The sequence below is a fragment of the Oncorhynchus keta genome, unplaced genomic scaffold (assembly GCF_023373465.1).
Source record: "Oncorhynchus keta strain PuntledgeMale-10-30-2019 unplaced genomic scaffold, Oket_V2 Un_contig_1367_pilon_pilon, whole genome shotgun sequence".
Lineage (NCBI taxonomy): Eukaryota > Metazoa > Chordata > Actinopteri > Salmoniformes > Salmonidae > Oncorhynchus > Oncorhynchus keta.
Genome location: NW_026278318.1, coordinates 8,226 through 30,129, shown reverse-complemented (window position 1 = coordinate 30,129; position 21,904 = coordinate 8,226). Strand labels below are relative to the sequence as shown.

At 41.1% G+C, this 21,904-nt stretch overlaps 1 long non-coding RNA gene and 1 other non-coding gene across 2 annotated transcripts; one reads left to right on the top strand and one right to left on the bottom strand.

The window, feature by feature from the left end:
- Nucleotides 1-11,916: 11,916 nt before the first annotated feature.
- LOC127918196 (uncharacterized) lies at nucleotides 11,917-14,301 on the bottom strand. The gene is made up of 3 exons (XR_008099424.1): nucleotides 14,190-14,301; nucleotides 12,529-12,674; nucleotides 11,917-12,362 (listed from the first exon to the last, which is right to left on the bottom strand). It is a non-coding gene; the product is annotated as an uncharacterized LOC127918196 (long non-coding RNA).
- A 7,525-nt stretch (nucleotides 14,302-21,826) lies between these two features.
- LOC127918197 (small nucleolar RNA SNORD101) lies at nucleotides 21,827-21,904 on the top strand. Its single transcript, XR_008099426.1, has one exon. It is a non-coding gene; the product is annotated as a small nucleolar RNA SNORD101 (small nucleolar RNA).

Genomic DNA, 21,904 nt, shown 5'->3' with positions numbered 1-21,904 from the left:
CCCTGATCCACACAGTGTCACTGTTAAATGTGTCCCCTGATCCACACAGTGTCACTGTTAAATGTGTCCCCTGATCCACACAGTGTCACTGTTAAATGTGTTCCCTGATCCACACAGTGTCACTGTTAAATGTGTTCCCTGATCAACACAGTGTCACTGTTAAATGTGTCCCCTGATCCACACAGTGTCACTGTTAAATGTGTTCCCTGATGCACACAGTGTCACTGTTAAATGTGTCCCCTGATCCACACAGTGTCACTGTTAAATGTGTCCCCTGATCAACACAGTGTCACTGTTAAATGTGTTCCCTGATCCACAAAGTGTCACTGTTAAATGTGTCCCCTGATCCACACAGTGTCACTGTTAAATGTGTCCCCTGATCCACACAGTGTCACTGTTAAATGTGTTCCCTGATCCACACAGTGTCACTGTTAAATGTGTCCCCTGATCAACACAGTGTCACTGTTAAATGTGTCCCCTGATCAACACAGTGTCACTGTTAAATGTGTCCCCTGATCCACACAGTGTCACTGTTAAATGTGTCCCCTGATCCACACAGTGTCACTGTTAAATGTGTCCCCTGATCCACACAGTGTCACTGTTAAATGTGTCCCCTGATCCACACAGTGTCACTGTTAAATGTGTCCCCTGATCCACACAGTGTCACTGTTAAATGTGTCCCCTGATCCACACAGTGTCACTGTTAAATGTGTCCCCTGATCCACACAGTGTCACTGTTAAATGTGTCCCCTGATCCACACAGTGTCACTGTTAAATGTGTCCCCTGATCCACACAGTGTCACTGTTAAATGTGTCCCCTGATCCACACAGTGTCACTGTTAAATGTGTCCCCTGATCCACACAGTGTCACTGTTAAATGTGTCCCCTGATCCACACAGTGTCACAGTTAAATGTGTTCCCTGATGCACACAGTGTCACTGTTCTATGTGTTCCTGAAAAGTCACCATCCACATGAAGCCTTCAGGTAAAACAACAACAACAACAACAACAACAACAACAACATCATGATTATTTGACCTGTGGGCAATCAAAAGAAAATGGTATGCTTGCCAACTTGGTTAGTTATGGGATAAAATGAAAACTTGTCATTAAATCAACAGATCCCCCCCCCCCTAAGCTCAAGAAATACACTTTCAACCAGTGCTGAGTGAAATGAACCGGGTGTTCATTTAACAAAATGTTTTGTACTGAACACTTGCTGTCATCACCACTGTTTAAATATAGTGTGAAATTAACGCTCCTATAACGGGGTTCGTAACTGAATCGTGAGTGTCGTCACCCGCCCTGGGATTTAATGGTCCTGGGACGGCCTGACGGAAGGGGTATTTTGTTTAGTTTTCTGACACCCCCCTTTAATGACACGCCGTTGAGTGTAGCCGGGGACAGAGACGCGTCTTACTACAAACACAGGTTTGACCGACTACTATGTTGGTCTGTTGTAGCTCAGTTGGTAGAGCATGGCGCTTGTAACGCCAGGGTAGTGGGTTCGATTCCCGGGACCACCCATACGTAGAATGTATGCACACATGACTGTAAGTCGCTTTGGATAAAAGCGTCTGCTAAATGGCATATATTATTATATTATAAACAATGTGTAGACAGGTCGCTTAGGATTCAAACCTTCTCAAACAGACTAATTCAGACTAATTCATAGTAATTCAGACTAATTCAGACTAATTCATAGTAATGCATACTAATTCAGACTAATTCATACTAATTCAAACTAATTCATACACTTCACTTCAGAGGGACAATGTGTCCTGCTATTCAAATAACGTATGTACACCGAGTGTACAAAACATTAAGAACATCTTCCTAATATTGAGTTGCACCCCTTTTCCCCTCAGAGCCACTTCGGTTCATCAGGTCATGGACTCTACGAGGTGTTGAAAGCGCTCCACAGGGATGCTGGTCCATGTTGACTCCAATGCTTCCCACAGTTGTGTCAGGTTGTCTGGATGTCCTTTGGGTGGTGGACCATTCCTGATACACACAGGAAACTGTTGAGCGTGAAAAACCCAGCAGCTTTGCAGTTCTTGACGCAACCATTCTACGACCATACCCCGTTCAAAGGCACTTAAATATTTTTGTCTTGCCCATTCACCCTCTGAATGGCCCACACACACCAGCCATGTCTCAATTATCCCAAGGTTTAAAAATCCTTCTTTAACCCTGTCTCCTACCATTCATCTACATGTCTCCTCCCCTTCATCTACATGTCTCCTCCCCTTCATCTACATGTCTCCTCCCCTTCATCTACATGTCTCCTCCCATTCATCTACATGTCTCCTCCCCTTCATCTACATGTCTCCTCCCCTTCATCTACATGTCTCCTCCCCTTCATCTACATGTCTCCTCCCCTTCATCTACACTGATTGAAGTGGATTTAACAAGTGACATCAATAAGAGATCATAGCTTTCACCCGGATTCACAGTCCATGTCATGCGAAGGGCAGTTTTGTAAACTAGGTGTATTGATCAACTGTAAATCACAGAAAGAAAGGGTTCTCCCTTAACGGTGGTACGGTGACGCAGCGCCACCTTGTGGCAATTTATTTTAACATGAAGGTTTACACATAGAGGGTTCGATCACTGTATACATGCCTACAATAATCAACAAAGACAATTCTTCAAATAGTGGAGGTGGGCAGGAGGTGGGCAGGAGGTGGGCAGGGGCACAATATAACAGTGTTCTTTGAAAACAGTCAAACAAACAAATTTTATTTATAAATCCCTTCGTACATCAGCTGATATCTCAAAGTGCTGTACAGAAACCCAGCCTAAAACCCCAAACAGCAAGCAATGCAGGTGTAGAAGCACGGTGGCTTGGAAAAACTTCCTAGAAAGGCCAAAACCTAGGAAGAAACCTAGAGAGGAACCAGGCTCTGAGGGCCAATATGTTCAAAAGTTCATAGATGACCAGCAGGGTAAATCAAACGCTCTGCTTCTTCTTCTATGGTATAATAGCAGTCGCAACAATTGGTTGTGCATTCCGTAGGTCCCTATACAGGTCTATATACAGGTCTCTATAAAGGTCTCTATTCAGGTCTCTATTCAGGTCTCTATACAGGTCTCTATAAAGGTCTCTATTCAGGTCTCTATACAGGCTCAGAAGACTCCCATGAGGCTGGGACATTTCCTAGCGACAATAGTCCTTGCAGTTTTTTGGGGCCCCAAAAACATTTACATTACATTTACATTTACATTTAAGTCATTTAGCAGACGCTCTTATCCAGAGCGACTTACAAATTGGTGCATTCACCTAGTGCATCTAAATCTTTTAAGGGGGTGAAAAACCTTCTCAGCTGCAGATATAACAATATCCAGCTTCTTGGACTTCTTACACACGTGTGCTGTACAATTAATAACTATAATTATAAATGTTACAAAATCCACCTGCTTCACAATGGGAGTATCCAGATCTCCTGATTGATTTATAACACGAGCGACCAATTTTCCCTCTAAACTGGCAGTGGGCCCGAGACTTCCACTCAGATCAACAGGACTTCCACTCAGATCCCTGAGACTTCCACTCAGATCCCTGAGACTTCCACTCAGATCAACAGGACTTCCACTCAGATCCCTGAGACTTCCACTCAGATCAACAGGACTTCCACTCAGATCCCCGAGACTTCCACTCAGATCCCTGAGACTTCCACTCAGATCAACAGGACTTCCACTCAGATCAACAGGACTTCCACTCAGATCCCCGAGACTTCCACTCAGATCCCCGAGACTTCCACTCAGATCCCCGAGACTTCCACTCAGATCAACAGGACTTCCACTCAGATCCCCGAGACTTCCACTCAGATCCCCGAGACTTCCACTCAGATCCCTGTGACTTCCACTCAGATCCCCGTGACTTCCACTCAGATCAACAGGACTTCCACTCAGATCAACAGGACTTCCACTCAGATCCCCGAGGCTTCCACTCAGATCCCCGAGACTTCCACTCAGATCCCTGAGACTTCCACTCAGATCCCCGAGACTTCCACTCAGATCAACAGGACTTCCACTCAGATCAACAGGACTTCCACTCAGATCCCTGAGACTTCCACTCAGATCCCCGAGACTTCCACTCAGATCCCTGAGACTTCCACTCAGATCCCTGGGACTTCCACTCAGATCCCCGAGACTTCCACTCAGATCCCCGAGACTTCCACTCAGATCCCTGAGACTTCCACTCAGATCCCCAAGACTTCCACTCAGATCCCCGAGACTTCCACTCAGATCCCCGAGACTTCCACTCAGATCCCTGAGACTTCCACTCAGATCAACAGGACTTCCACTCAGATCCCCGAGACTTCCACTCAGATCCCCGAGACTTCCACTCAGATCAACAGGACTTCCACTCAGATCCCCGAGACTTCCACTCAGATCCCCGAGACTTCCACTCAGATCCCCGAGACTTCCACTCAGATCCCCGGGACTTCCACTCAGATCCCCGAGACTTCCACTCAGATCCCCGAGACTTCCACTCAGATCCCCGTGACTTCCACTCAGATCCCCGGGACTTCCACTCAGATCAACAGGACTTCCACTCAGATCCCCGGGACTTCCACTCAGATCAACAGGACTTCCACTCAGATCAACAGGACTTCCCCTCAGATCCCCGGGACTTCCACTCAGATCCCCGTGACTTCCACTCAGATCCCCGGGACTTCCACTCAGATCAACAGGACTTCCACTCAGATCCCCGGGACCGCGGTGCAGAAATATCCACCCACAGGGAGAAGGACGAGATTAAACTTCACTCAGCTTTCTAGAGCCGTGGTCACGAACTGGTCGATCACCACCGACTGGTTGATCTACGAACATTTCTGTCAAAAAACTCAACGACAAAGCCTTTTGTTCCTATTTTAATTTATGTATTAATCGGTAGGTGCACCTGATTCAGCTGCACTGAGCGACGGGTAGGCGAACTGTTGACATTTTGAACCGTTGCATGTGTGTAAAGACACTAACTCTGCCTTCCCGGCTTTGCTCAGAGAGCAAATCAAGTGCACTATAAGTCTACCGCTGGCCTGGTGAGCAAATCAAGTGCACTATAAGTCTACCGCTGGCCTGGTGAGCAAATCAAGTGCACTATAAGTCTACCGCTCGCCTATCAGATTGCTCAGATGACTTAATCTGTAGTAACGTAGCAGGCATGAAAGAAAGCTACAGCAAAGATGATACTGTGAGATTTCAAATAATTTAAAACCATGACTAGAGAGAGACTGTCAACGAATACAGAAAGAGCTGCAGAACATTTAAAACCATGACTGAGAGAGTTCAACAAATACAGGATATCAGACTGTCAACATTTAACCATTAGGCTACCCTGACTAGAGAGAGACTGTCAACACTCAGCAAAGATATCAGAACATTTAAAACCCATGACTAGAGAGAGACTGTCAACAAATACAGCAAAGATATCAGAACATTTAAAACCCACTAGAGAGAGACTGTCAACACTCAGCAAAGATATCAGAACATTTAAAACCATGACTAGAGAGAGACTGTCAACACTCAGCAAAGATATCAGAACATTTAAAACCATGACTAGAGAGAGACTGTCAACACTCTAACCATTAAAGATATCAGAACATTTAAAACCATGACTAGAGAGAGACTGTCAACACTCAGCAAAGATATAGGCTAAAACCATGACGCCCCACTAGAGAAAGACTGTCAACACTCTAACCATTAGGCTACCCTAAAAGCCCCACTAGAGAGAGACTGTCAACACTCTAAAGATTAGGCTACCCTGCCGCCCCACTAGAGAGAGACTGTCAACACTCTAACCATTAGGCATTTAAAACCATGACTAGAGAGAGACTGTCAACACTACAGCAAAGATATAGAACATTTAAAACCATGACTAGAGAGAGACTGTCAACACTCTAAAGATATCAGAACATTTAAAACCATGACTAGAGAGAGACTGTCAACACTCAGCAACCATATCAGAACATTTAAAACCATGACTAGAGAGAGACTGTCAACAAATCTAAAGATATCAGAACATTTAAAACCATGACTAGAGAGAGACTGTCAACAATACAGCAAACCATATCAGAACATTTAAAACCATGACTAGAGAGAGACTGTCAACACTCTAACCATTCAGGCATTTAAAACCTGACTAGAGAGAGACTGTCAACAAATCTAACCATTAGAACATTTAAAACCATGACTAGAGAGACTGTCAACACTACTAACCATATCAGAACATTTAAAACCATGACTAGAGAGAGACTGTCAACAATACAGCAAAGATATCAGAACATTTAAAACCTGACTAGAGAGAGACTGTCAACAAATACAGCAAAGATTAGGCATTTAAAACCTGACTAGAGAGAGACTGTCAACACTACAGCAAAGATATAGGCATTTAAAACCATGACTAGAGAGAGACTGTCAACACTACAGCAAAGATATCAGAACATTTAAAACCATGACTAGAGAGAGACTGTCAACACTACAGTAAAGATATCAGAACCATTAGGCTAAAACCATGACTAGAGAGAGACTGTCAACAAATACAGCAAAGATATCAGAACATTTAAAACCATGACTAGAGAGACTGTCAACACTACAGCAAAGATATCAGAACATTTAAAACCATGACTAGAGAGAGAGACTGTCAACAAATACAGCAAAGATATCAGAACATTTAAAACCATGACTAGAGAGAGACTGTCAACAAATACAGCAAAGATATCAGAACATTTAAAACCATGACTAGAGAGAGACTGAACTGTCAACATGACTAGAGAGAGACTGTCAACACTACAGAAAGATATCAGAACATTTAAAACCATGACTAGAGAGAGACTGTCAACACTCAGCAAAGATATCAGAACATTTAAAACCATGACTAGAGAGAGACTGTCAACAATAAGCAAAGATATCAGAACATTTAAAACCATGAGAGAGAGACTGTCAACACTCAGCAAAGATATCAGAACATTTAAAACCATGACTAGAGAGAGACTGTCAACACTCTAACCAAAGATATCAGAACATTTAAAACCATGACTAGAGAGAGACTGTCAACACTCTAAAGATATCAGAACATTTAAAACCATGACTAGAGACCCAACTAATACAGCAAAGATATCAAACATTTAAAACCATGACTAGAGAGAGACTGTCAACACTCAGCAAAGATTAGGCATTTAAAACCATGCCGCCCCACTAGAGAGAGACTCAGAACATTTAAAACCATTAGAGCTGTCACCAAATACAGCAAAGATATCAGAACATTTAAAACCATGACTAGAGAGAGACTGTCAACACTACAGCAAAGATATCAGAACATTTAAAACCATGACTAGAGAGACTGTCAACACTCTAAAAGATTAGGCTAACATTTAAAACCATGACTAGAGAGAGACTGTCAACAAATACAGCAAAGATATCAGAACATTTAAAACCATGACTAGAGAGAGACTGTCAACACTCAGCAAAGATATCAGAACATTTAAAACCATGACTAGCCCCAACTACAGCAAAGATATCAGAACATTTAAAACCATGACTAGAGAGAGACTGTCAACAAATACAGCAAAGATATCAGAACATTTAAAACCATGACTAGAGAGAGACTGTCAACACTACAGCAAAGATATCAGAACATTTAAAACCACTAGAGAGAGACTGTCAACAAATACAGTAAAGATATCAGAACATTTAAAACCATGACTAGAGAGAGACTGTCAACAATACAGCAAAGATATCAGAACATTTAAAACCATGACTAGAGAGAGACTGTCAACACTCTAACCATTAGGCTACAGCAAAGATATCAGAACATTTAAAACCATGACTAGAGAGAGACTGTCAACAATACAGCAAAGATATCAGAACATTTAAAACCATGACTAGAGAGAGACTGTCAACACAGCAAAGATATCCATTGAACTACCCTAAAACCATGCTACCCTGCCGCCCCACTAGAGAGAGACTGTCAACAAATCAGCAAAGATATCAGAACATTTAAAACCATGACTAGAGAGACTGTCAACAATACAGCAAAGATATCAGAACATTTAAAACCATGACTAGAGAGAGACTGTCAACACTACAGCAAAGATATCAGGCTTTAAAACCTGACTAGAGAGAGACTGTCAACACTACTAAAGATATCAGAACATTTAAAACCATGACTAGAGAGAGACTGTCAACTAGAGAAAGATATCAACACATTTAAAACCATTAGGCTAGACTGCCGCCCCACTAGAGAAAGATATCAGAACATTTAAAACCATTAGGCTGTCAACTGCCGCCCCACTAGAAGAGACTGTCAACACTCTAACCATTAGGCATTTAAAACCATGACTAGAGAGAGACTGTCAACACTCAGCAAAGATATCAGAACATTTAAAACCATGACTAGAGAGACTGTCAACAAATACAGCAAAGATATCAGAACATTTAAAACCATGACTAGAGAGAGACTGTCAACAATACAGCAAAGATATCAGGCTACATTTAAAACCATGACTAGAGAGACTGTCAACAAATAAGCAAAGATATCAGAACATTTAAAACCATGACGCCCCACTAGAGAAAGATATCAAACATTTAAAACTACATGACTAGAGAGAGACTGTCAACAAATCAGCAAAGATATCAGAACATTTAAAACCATGACTAGAGAGACTGTCAACACTACAGCAAAGATATCAGAACATTTAAAACCCACTAGAGAGAGACTGTCAACACTCTAATACAGCAAAGATATCAGAACATTTAAAACCTGACTAGAGAGAGACTGTCAACACTACAGCAAAGATATCAGGCTACATTTAAAACCCACTAGAGAGAGACTGTCAACACTACAGCAAAGATTAGGCATTTAAAACCATGACTAGAGAGAGACTGTCAACAATCAGCAAAGATATCAGAACATTTAAAACCATGACTAGAGAGACTGTCAACAATACAAAACCAAGAGCTATATCAGAACATTTAAAACCACTAGAGAGAGACTGTCAACACTCTAAAGATATCAGAACATTTCTAAAACCCCACTAGAGAGAGACTGTCAACACTCTAAGCAAAGATATCCTGAACCCATGACTAGAGAGACTGTCAACAATACAGCAAAGATATAGAACATTTAAAACCATGACTAGAGAGAGACTGTCAACAATACAGCAAAGATATCAGAACATTTAAAACCTGACTAGAGAGACTGTCAACACTCTAAGCAAAGATATCAGAACATTTAAAACCACTAGAGAGACTGTCAACAATACAGTAAAGATATCAGAACATTTAAAACCATGACTAGAGAGAGACTGTCAACAAATACAGTAAAGATATCAGAACATTTAAAACCATGACTAGAGAGAGACTGTCAACAAATACAGCAAAGATATCAGAACATTTAAAACCATGACTAGAGAGAGACTGTCAACAATCAGCAAAGATATCAGAACATTTAAAACCCACTAGAGAGAGACTGTCAACAAATCTAAGCAAAGATATCAGAACATTTAAAACCATGACTAGAGAGAGACTGTCAACAAATACAGTAAAGATATCAGAACATTTAAAACCACTAGAGAGACTGTCAACAAATACAGCAAAGATATCAGAACATTTAAAACCATGACTAGAGAGAGACTGTCAACACTCTAAAGATATCAGAACATTTAAAACCATGACTAGAGAGAGACTGTCAACACTCAGCAAAGATTAGGCATTTAAAACCATGACTAGAGAGAGACTGTCAACAAATCAGCAAAGATATCAGAACATTTAAAACCATGACTAGAGAGAGACTGTCAACACTACAGCAAAGATATCAGAACATTTAAAACCATGACTAGAGAGAGACTGTCAACACTCAGCAAAGATATCAGAACATTTAAAACCCCACTAGAGAGAGACTGTCAACAATACAGCAAAGATATCAGAACATTTAAAACCATGACTAGAGAGAGACTGTCACTACAGCAAAGATATCAAACTCTAACCATTAGGCTAAAACTGCATGACTAGAGAGAGACTGTCAACACTCTAAAGATATCAGAACATTTAAAACCATGACTAGAGAGAGACTGTCAACACTACAGCAAAGATATCAGAACATTTAAAACCATGACTAGAGAGACTGTCAACACTACAGTAAAGATATCAGAACATTTAAAACCATGACTAGAGAGAGACTGTCAACAAATACAGCAAAGATATCAGAACATTTAAAACCATGACTAGAGAGAGACTGTCAACAATACAGCAAAGATATCAGAACATTTAAAACCATGACTAGAGAGAGACTGTCAACACTCTACAGCAAAGATATCAGAACATTTAAAACCATGACTAGAGAGAGACTGTCAACAAATACAGCAAAGATATCAGAACATTTAAAACCATGACTAGAGAGACTGTCAACACTACAGCAAAGATATCAGAACATTTAAAACCATGACTAGAGAGACTGTCAACACTACAGTAAAGATATCAGAACATTTAAAACCATGACTAGAGAGAGACTGTCAACAAATACAGCAAAGATATCAGAACATTTAAAACCATGACTAGAGAGAGACTGTCAACAAATACAGCAAAGATATCAGAACATTTAAAACCATGACTAGAGAGAGACTGTCAACACTCAGCAAAGATTAGAACATTTAAAACCCCACTAGAGAGAGACTGTCAACACTCAGCAAAGATATCAGAACATTTAAAACCATGACTAGAGAGAGACTGTCAACAAATAAGCAAAGATATCAGAACATTTAAAACCATGACTAGAGAGAGACTGTCAACACTACAGCAAAGATATCAGAACATTTAAAACCATGACTAGAGAGACTGTCAACAAATACAGCAAAGATATCAGAACATTTAAAACCATGACTAGAGAGAGACTGTCAACACTACAGCAAAGATATCAGAACATTTAAAACCATGACTAGAGAGAGACTGTCAACAAATACAGCAAAGATATCAGAACATTTAAAACCATGACTAGAGAGAGACCCAACGAATACAGCAAAGATATCAGAACATTTAAAACCATGACTAGAGAGAGACTGTCAACAATACTAAATTAGATATCAGAACATTTAAAACCATGACTAGAGAGAGACTGTCAACAAATACAGCAAAGATATCAGAACATTTAAAACCATGACTAGAGAGAGACTGTCAACAATACAGCAAAGATATCAGAACATTTAAAACCATGACTAGAGAGAGACTGTCAACAAATACAAAGATATCAGAACATTTAAAACCATGACTAGAGAGACTGTCAACAAATACAGCAAAGATATCAGAACATTTAAAACCATGACTAGAGAGAGACTGTCAACAAATACAGCAAAGATATCAGAACATTTAAAACCATGACTAGAGAGAGACTGTCAACAATACAGCAAAGATATCAGAACATTTAAAACCATGACTAGAGAGAGACTGTCAACAAATACTAACCATATCAGAACCCTTTAAAACCATGACTAGAGAGAGAGACTGTCAACACTACAGTAAAGATATCAGAACATTTAAAACCATGACTAGAGAGAGACTGTCAACAACTCTAACCATATCAGAACATTTAAAACCATGACTAGAGAGAGACTGTCAACAAATCAGCAAAGATATCAGAACATTTAAAACCATGACTAGAGAGAGACTGTCAACAATACAGCAAAGATATCAGAACATTTAAAACCATGACTAGAGAGACTGTCAACAAATACAGCAAAGATATCAGAACATTTAAAACCATGACTAGAGAGAGACTGTCAACAATACAGCAAAGATTAGGCTAACATTTAAAACCATGACTAGAGAGAGACTGTCAACAATACAGCAAAGATATCAGAACATTTAAAACCATGACTAGAGAGAGACTGTCAACACTCTAACAGCAAAGATATCAGAACATTTAAAACCATGACTAGAGAGACTGTCAACAAATACAGCAAAGATATCAGAACATTTAAAACCATGACTAGAGAGAGACTGTCAACAAATACAGCAAAGATATCAGAACATTTAAAACCATGACTAGAGAGAGACTGTCAACAAATACAGCAAAGATATCAGAACATTTAAAACCATGACTAGAGAGAGACTGTCAACAAATACAGCAAAGATATCAGAACATTTAAAACCATGACTAGAGAGAGACTGTCAACAAATACAGCAAAGATATCAGAACATTTAAAACCATGACTAGAGAGACTGTCAACAAATACAGTAAAGATATCAGAACATTTAAAACCATGACTAGAGAGAGACTGTCAACAAATACAGCAAAGATATCAGAACATTTAAAACCATGACTAGAGAGAGACTGTCAACAAATACAGCAAAGATATCAGAACCTAAAACCATGACTAGAGAGAGACTGTCAACAAATACAGCCAAGATATCAGAACATTTAAAACCATGACTAGAGAGAGACTGTCAACACTCAGCAAAGATATCAGAACATTTAAAACCATGACTAGAGAGAGACTGTCAACAAATACAGCAAAAAGATATCAGAACATTTAAAACCATGACTAGAGAGAGACTGTCAACAAATACAGCAAAGATATCAGAACATTTAAAACCATGACTAGAGAGAGACTGTCAACAAATACAGTAAAGATATCAGAACATTTAAAACCATGACTAGAGAGAGACTGTCAACACTCTACAGCATTAGAACATTTAAAACCATGACTAGAGAGAGACTGTCAACAAATACAGCAAAGATATAGAACATTTAAAACCATGACTAGAGAGAGACTGTCAACACTCTAACCACAGGCTATCAGAACATTTAAAACCATGACTAGAGAGAGACTGTCAACAAATACAGCAAAGATATCAGAACATTTAAAACCATGACTAGAGAGAGACTGTCAACAATACAGCAAAGATATCAGAACATTTGAAACCCCCACTAGAGAGAGACTGTCAACAATACAGCAAAGATATCAGAACATTTAAAACCATGACTAGAGAGAGACTGTCAACACTACAGCAAAGATATCAGAACATTTAAAACCTGACTAGAGAGAGACTGTCAACAAATACAGTAAAGATATCAGAACATTTAAAACCATGACTAGAGAGAGACTGTCAACAATACAGCAAAGATATCAGAACATTTAAAACCATGACTAGAGAGAGACTGTCAACACTACAGCAAAGATATCAGAACATTTAAAACCATGACTAGAGAGAGACTGTCAACACTACAGCAAAGATATCAGAACATTTAAAACCATGACTAGAGAGACTGTCAACACTCTAAGCAAAGATATCAGAACATTTAAAACCATGACTAGCCCAACTACAGAGAGATATCAGAACATTTAAATTAGGCTACCCTGACTAGAGAGAGACTGTCAACACTCTAACCATTCAGAACATTTAAAACCATGACTAGAGAGAGACTGTCAACACTCTACACCAAAGATATCAGAACATTTAACCCCCACTAGAGAGAGACTGTCAACACTACAGTAAAGATATCAGAACATTTAAAACCATGACTAGAGAGAGACTGTCAACACTACAGCAAAGATATCAGAACATTTAAAACCATGACTAGAGAGACTGTCAACAAATACAGCAAAGATATCAGCCGCATTTAAAACCATGACTAGAGAGAGACTGTCAACAAATCAGCAAAGATATCAGAACATTTAAAACCATGACTAGAGAGACTGTCAACAAATACAGCAAAGATATCAGAACATTTAAAACCACTAGAGAGACTGTCAACACTCTAAAAGATATCAGAACTTTAAAACCTGCCGCCCCCAGAGACTGTCAACAATACAGCAAAGATATCAGAACATTTAAAACCCCACTAGAGAGAGACTGTCAACACTACAGCAAAGATATCAGAACATTTAAAACCCACTAGAGAGAGACTGTCAACACTACAGCAAAGATATCAGAACATTTAAAACCATGACTAGAGAGAGACTGTCAACAAATACAGTAAAGATATCAGAACATTTAAAACCATGACTAGAGAGAGACTGTCAACAAATACAGCAAAGATATCAGAACATTTAAAACCATGACTAGAGAGAGACTGTCAACACTCTAACCAAAGATATCAGGCATTTAAAACCTGACTGAGAGAGACTGTCAACACTCAGCAAAGATATCAGAACATTTAAAACCATGACTAGAGAGAGACTGTCAACAATACAGCAAAGATATCAGAACATTTAAAACCATGACTAGAGAGAGACTGTCAACAAATACAGTAAAGATATCAGAACATTTAAAACCATGACTAGAGAGAGACTGTCAACACTCAGTAAAGATATCAGAACATTTAAAACCATGACTAGAGAGACTGTCAACACTCAGCAAAGATATCAGAACATTTAAAACCCACTAGAGAGAGACTGTCAACAAATAAGCAAAGATATCAGAACATTTAAAACCATGACTAGAGAGAGACTGTCAACAAACCAGCAAAGATATCAGAACATTTAAAACCCCACTAGAGAGAGACTGTCAACAAATACAGTAAAGATATCAGAACATTTAAAACCATGACTAGAGAGACTGTCAACAATACAGCAAAGATATCAGAACATTTAAAACCACTAGAGAGAGACTGTCAACAAACAGCAAAGATATCAGAACATTTAAAACCATGACTAGAGAGAGACTGTCAACAAATACAGTAAAGATATCAGAACATTTAAAACCATGACTAGAGAGAGACTGTCAACAAATACAGCAAAGATATCAGAACATTTAAAACCATGACTAGAGAGAGACTGTCAACACTACAGCAAAGATATCAGAACATTTAAAACCCCACTAGAGAGAGACTGTCAACAAATACAGTAAAGATATCAGAACATTTAAAACCATGACTAGAGAGAGACTGTCAACAAATACCATTAAGATATCAGAACATTTAAAACCACTAGAGAGAGACTGTCAACAAATCAGTAAAGATATCAGAACTTTAAAACCTGACTAGAGAGAGACTGTCAACAAATACAGCAAACCATATCAGAACATTTAAAACCCCACTAGAGAGACTGTCAACAATACAGCAACCATATCAGAACATTTAAAACCACTAGAGAGAGAGACTGTCAACAAATACCAAAGATATCAGAACATTTAAAACCATGACTAGAGAGAGACTGTCAACAATACAGCAAAGATATCAGAACATTTAAAACCATGACTAGAGAGAGACTGTCAACACTACAGCAAAGGCTATCAGAACATTTAAAACCCCACTAGAGAGAGACTGTCAACAAATCTAAAGATATCAGAACTTTAAAACCATGACTAGAGAGAGACTGTCACTAGAGAAAGATATCAGAACATTTAAAACCATGACTAGAGCTAGACTGGCCCCCCAATACAGAAAGATATCAGAACATTTAAAACCATTAGGCTACCCTGCCACCCCACTAGAGAGAGACTGTCAACACTCAGTAACCATATAGAACTTTAAAACCATGACTAGCCCCACTACAGAAAGATGTCAGAACATTTAAAACCATGACTAGAGAGACCCTGCCGCCCCACTAGAGAGACTGTCAACACTCTAAAGATTCAGGCTACATTTAAAACCATGACTAGAGAGAGACTGTCAACACTCAGCAAAGATTAGGCTAAAACCTGACTAGAGAGAGACTGTCAACACTCTAACCATTAGGCTTTAAAACCTGACTAGAGAGAGACTGTCAACACTCTAACCATTAGAACCCTGCCAACCCCACTAGAGAGAGACTGTCAACACTCTAAAGATTCAGAACCCTTAAAACCCACTAGAGAGAGACTGTCAACACTCTAAAGATTAGGCTTTACCCTGCCGCCCCACTAGAGAGAGACTGTCAACACTCTAACCATTAGGCTACCCTGCCACCCCAGAGACTGTCAACACTCTAACCATTAGGCTACCCTGCCGCCCCACTAGAGAGAGACTGTCAACACTCTAAAAACCATGACTAGGCTAGACTGCCGCCCCAGGGACTGTCAACACATTTAAAACCATTAGGCTACCCTGCCAGCCCCACTAGAGAGAGACTGTCAACACTCTAAAGATATAGGCTACCCTGCCGCCCCACTAGAGAGAGACTGTCAACACTCAGCAACCATTAGGCTACCCTTAAAACCCACTAGAGAGAGACTGTCAACACTCTAAAGATATCCATTAGGCTTCTCCGCCCCACTAGAGAGACTGTCAACACTCTAACCATTAGCTACCCTGCCGCCCCAGAGACTGTCAACCCTTTGTATTCAACACTTTTATAACCCATTAATCTGGCCGTTCTTCCTATTTCCACTCAGCGCCACAACAAGCACTGCAGCTGTAATGAATGAGGAGGAACGTGATCTCAGGCGTTGTTGTTATTATCCGCTGGGTCTCTTTTAATATCAAGGAATATTTCACTTTCTCTGTTCATAGGAATAACAACATGAATTTGTGTACGAGGCAGAACTAGTGCGACTCGAGTTTCGCCATCAGCTGGAAGACGGTGGCCCTTTTGGGTCAGTGTCAGTGGAGGAAAGGGAGAGAGGAGGGATGTTGAGAGATGGACCCTCAGTCTGCTGCTCTCTCGCTCCGCTGAGACTGACCCTCAGTCTGCTGCTCTCTCCCTCCGCCGAGACTGACCCTCAGTCTGCTGCTCTCTCCCTCCGCTGAGACTGACCCTCAGTCTGCTGCTCTCTCCCTCTGCTGAGATTGACCCTCAGTCTGCTGCTGTCTCCCTCCCTCCGTCTCCCTCCGCTGAGACTGACCCTCAGATGCAGGCACCATGAACTATGCAAGATATTTTGTTGTAGGCAGAACACATCAGAGTAGGATTCAATTGCATTGACACCCACTACTCAGCCAGTACTCTAGTGAATAGGCCATTGCCATATATGTGCCATTTACTTTGAACTGGACTGTGTTTACAGCATGAGCGGTCATGAGTAGATGCGCTTGTTTTGAGATCAAAAAGAGAGCCACATGTAGCAGCATTTGGTTCATATCCTTTGCTACAGTTGATATCAGAAGTTTACATACACCAAATACATTTTTTCACAATTCCTTACGTTTAATCAGAGTAAAAATTCCCTCTTTGGGATCACCACATTATTTTAAGAATGTGAAATGTCAGCATAAGAGTAGAATAATAGTAGAGAGATTGATTTATTTCAGCTTTTATTTCTTTCATCACATTCCCAGTGGGTCAGAAGTTTACATAGACTCAATTAGTATTTGGTAGCATTACCTTTAAATAGTTTAACTTGGATCAAATGTTTTGGGTAACCTTCCACAAGCTTCCCACAATGAGTTGGGTGAATATTGGCCCATTCCTCCTGACAGAGCTGGTGTAACTGAGTCAGGATTGTAGGCCTCCTGACAGAGCTGGTGTAACTGAGTCAGGTTTATAGGCCTCCTGGCAGAGCTGGTGTAACTGAGTCAGGATTGTAGGCCTATTGACAGAGCTGGTGTAACTGAGTCAGGTTTGTAGGCCTCCTGACAGAGCTGGTGTAACTGAGTCAGGTTTATATGCCTCCTGGCAGAGCTGGTGTAACTGAGTCAGGTTTGTAGGCCTATTGACAGAGCTGGTGTAACTGAGTCAGGTTTGTAGGCCTCCTGACAGAGCTGGTGTAACTGAGTCAGGTTTATATGCCTCCTGGCAGAGCTGGTGTAACTGAGTCAGGTTTGTAGGCCTCCTGACAGAGCTGGTGTAACTGAGTCAGGTTTGTAGGCCTCCTGACAGAGCTGGTGTAACTGAGTCAGGTTTGTAGGCCTCCTGACAGAGCTGGTGTAACTGAGTCAGGTTTATATGCCTCCTGGCAGAGCTGGTGTAACTGAGTCAGGTTTGTAGGCCTATTGACAGAGCTGGTGTAACTGAGTCAGGTTTGTAGGCCTCCTGACAGAGCTGGTGTAACTGAGTCAGGTTTGTAGGCCTCCTGACAGAGCTGGTGTAACTGAGTCAGGTTTGTAGGCCTCCTTGCTCGCACACTCTTTTTCAGTTTTGCTCACACATTTTCTATAGGATTGAGGTCAGGGCTTTGTGATGCCCACTTCAATACCTTGACTTTGTTGTCCTTACACCCACTCCAATTTGCATACCGCCCAAACAGATCCACAGATCATGCAATCTCAATCGCACTCCACACTGCCCTTTCCCACCTGGACAAAAGGATTCACAAGAAGTTAATCTTTAAACCTATGTAAAATAGTTGTATCTTTTCTGAATTGTTATAATGAGTATTTCTGTATTTGAATTTGGCCCTCTGCAATCTCACTGGATGTTGGCCAGGTGGGACGCTAGAGAGGTTAACAATACATTTGTAGAGTGGTTGAAAAACTAGTTTAAATGACTCCAACCTAAGTGTCCGACTTCCAACTGTTGTTCATTGACTACAGCTCTTCAGCGTTCAACAACATTGTGACTGACGAAGCTAAGGACTTCAGACGGGCCTGGACATGCGCTGGCTTGAGTAGGGGGACCTTGCGTGTGTAGCCGATGTGAAATGGCTAGCTAGTTAGCTGTGGTGCGTGCTAGTGGTGTTTCAATCGGTGACGTCACTTGCTCTGAGACCTTGAAGTAGTGGTTCCCCTCGCTCTGAGACCTTGAAGTAGTGGTTCCCCTCGCTCTGAGACCTTGAAGTAGTGGTTCCCCTTGCTCTGAGACCTTGAAGTAGTGGTTCCCCTCGCTCTGAGACCTTGAAGTAGTGGTTCCCCTCGCTCTGAGACCTTGAAGTAGTGGTTCCCCTCGCTCTGAGACCTTGAAGTAGTGGTTCCCCTCGCTCTGAGACCTTGAAGTAGTGGTTCCCCTCGCTCTGAGACCTTGAAGTAGTGGTTCCCCTTGCTCTGAGACCTTGAAGTAGTGGTTCCCCTTGCTCTGCAAGGGCCGCAGCTTTTGTGGAGCGATGGGTAACGATGCTTCGAGGGTGACTGTTGATGTGTGCAGAGCGTCCCTGGTTCGCGCCCAGGCCGGGGCGAGGGGACGGACGTAAAGTCTATACTGTTACATGTGCGCTGCAGAATTTTAATCCATGACGGCGTAGTGTGTTACTAATGGTTTTCTTTGAGACTGTGGTCCCAGCTCTCTTCAGGTCATTGACCAGGTCCTGCCGTGTAGTTCTGGGCTGATCTCTCACCTTCCTCATGATCATTGATGCCCCACGAGGTGAGATCTTCCATGGAGCCCCAGACTGAGGGTGATTGACCATCATCTTGAACTTCTTCCATTTTCTAATAATTGCGCCAACAGTTGTTGCCTTCTCAACAAGCTGCTTGCCTATTGTCCTGTAGCCCATCCCAGCCTTGTGCAGGTCTACAATTTTACCCCTGATGTCCTTACACAGCTCTCTGGTCTTGGCCATTGTGGAGAGGTTGGAGTCTGTTTGATTGAGTGTGTGGACAGGTGTCTTTTACACAGGTAATGAGTTCAAACAGGTGCAGTTAATACAGGTAATGAGTGGAGAACAGGAGGGCTTCTTAAAGAAAAACTAACAGGTCTGTGAGAGCTGGAATTCTTACTGGTTGGTAGGTGATCAAATACTTATGTTATGCAATAAAATGCAAATTAATTACTTAAAAATCATACAATGTGATTTTCTAGATCTGTGTTTAAGATTCCGTCTCTCACAGTTGAAGTGTACCTATGATAAAAATTACAGACCTCTACATGCCTTGTAAGTAGGAAAACCTGCAAAATCGGCAGTGTATAAAATACTTGTTCTCCCCACTGTATGTTTCAGTAAGATTGGATATTTAGCATTTGTAGCATTGGTTATCAACTGTACTGCAGGGATGGAACGTAAGTTGCAGAAAATTGAGGTTGTGGTGGCAGCTGCTAAAGGTTAAATAAATAAATAAAAAAGCTGCAGAGAGGTGTTTGGTTGTGAGACTCAGAAGACAAACTGAATTGGTCCACTCACACAGACAGCATCGTGAAGAAGGCGCAGCGCCTCTTCAACCTCAGGAGGCTGAAGAAATTCGGCTTGTCACCAAAAGCACTCACAAACTTCTACAGATGCACAATCGAGAGCATCCTGGCGGGCTCTATCACCGCCTGGTACGGCAACTGCTCCGCCCACAACCGTAAGGCTCTCCAGAGGGTAGTGAGGTCTGGTACAACGCATCACCGGGGGCAAACTACCTGCCCTCCAGGACACCTACACCACCCGATGTTACAGGAAGGCCATAAAGATCATCAAGGACAACAACCACCCGAGCCACTGCCTGTTCACCCCGCTATCATCCAGAAGGCGAGGTCAGTACAGGTGCATCAAAGCTGGGACCGAGAGACTGAAAAACAGCTTCTATCTCAAGGCCATCAGACTGTTAAACAGCCACCACTAACATTGAGTGGCTGCTGCCAACACACTGACACTGACACTGACTCAACTCCAGTCACTTTAATAATGGGAATTGATGGGAAATGATGTAAAATATATCACTAGCCACTTTAAACAATGCTACCTAATATAATGTTCCCTACATTATTAATCTCATGTGCATACGTATATACTGTACTCTATATCATCGACTGTATCCTTATGTAATACATGTATCACTAGCCACTTTAACTATGCCACTTTGTTTACATACTCATCTCATATGTATATACTGTACTCGATACCATCTACTGTATCTTGCCTATGCTGCTCTGTACCATCACTCATTCATATATCTTTATGTACATATTCTTTATCCCCTTACACTGTGTATAAGACAGTAGTTTTGGAATTGTTAGTTAGATTACTTGTTGGTTATTACTGCATTGTCGGAACTAGAAGCACAAGCATTTCGCTACACTCGCGTTAACATCTGCTAACCATGTGTATGTGACAAATAAAATTTGATTTGATTTGGGTGTGTTAAGTGGTGGTGTCCCATCCTGTCAGGCTGTTGGCCTGAGTTTTTACTAAATAGGTTGTTTATTATTATAATAAAAAGTAAAAACATTTGAGTGTGGTGTTAGACGGTAGGGTATTTGTTTATTTATATATATTTATTTCAAGCAAAGTATAAGGGAGTTGTAGTCCAGTCCAGTAGGTGGCGGTAATGCAACATTTATTGGATGCCAACCACCATTAAACCTCATCGAAGAAGACACAATTAACCAAAACAGACCCGCTTCTGGTCACCTTGATGTAATCCAACGTTCCCACTGCTTTCTTCACGGTCCTCGATATTAAAAATATATTTCCCAAATTAATATCCTTGTTCGAACACTCTACTACACCGTATTGTAACTCTTCATTCACGACTTATTAGACAGGCAGAATAATGGCCACCTACTTCTCGGGTCCTTCTGTCCTTAAAAGATTGTCGCCGACTGAATGACGTTCTCTTTACCCGCTGTCACAGAGGAGTTAGGGTGGGTTTCTTGATCTCGCCAAAAAAAAAAAATCTGTCGGATTGATCAAGCATCCTTTGTTTAAAATTCCCCACAGTCACCCTGTCATCATGGATAATAACTTTTCTATCATGTTTGGTCAATATTGCAGAATTTTAGGTCCCCATCCATCGCTAATCGACAATGGCCGAGGAAGGGTAAGCGTGACTGTTCTACTCCCGCTTTGCGCTGAACCAGGGCTAACTAACTAAATTGCACGTTTCAAAGTTGCATAGTTTGCATAGTGGGGACGTGTTAAATATATCCATGCCTCTAAGTGCACTTCCAGAACTATTGATAACAGTAATATGGAATAGCCTTACCAGAGATCTCCCCCAGTTGACGTTAGCAAGCTAAACATGTGTTTTTAGTCCGTTGGTTGTAAACTAAGTTACTCATCGAGCCATTTCCGTGAATATAGTGAGTTGACAGTATAATGGTTAATTTCCGGTGCACGTGTGATGATTTACTTTCTTTAGTCGGATACCCCTTCACTCTAAATTATGAGTGAGATCCCCTGTCTGACACGC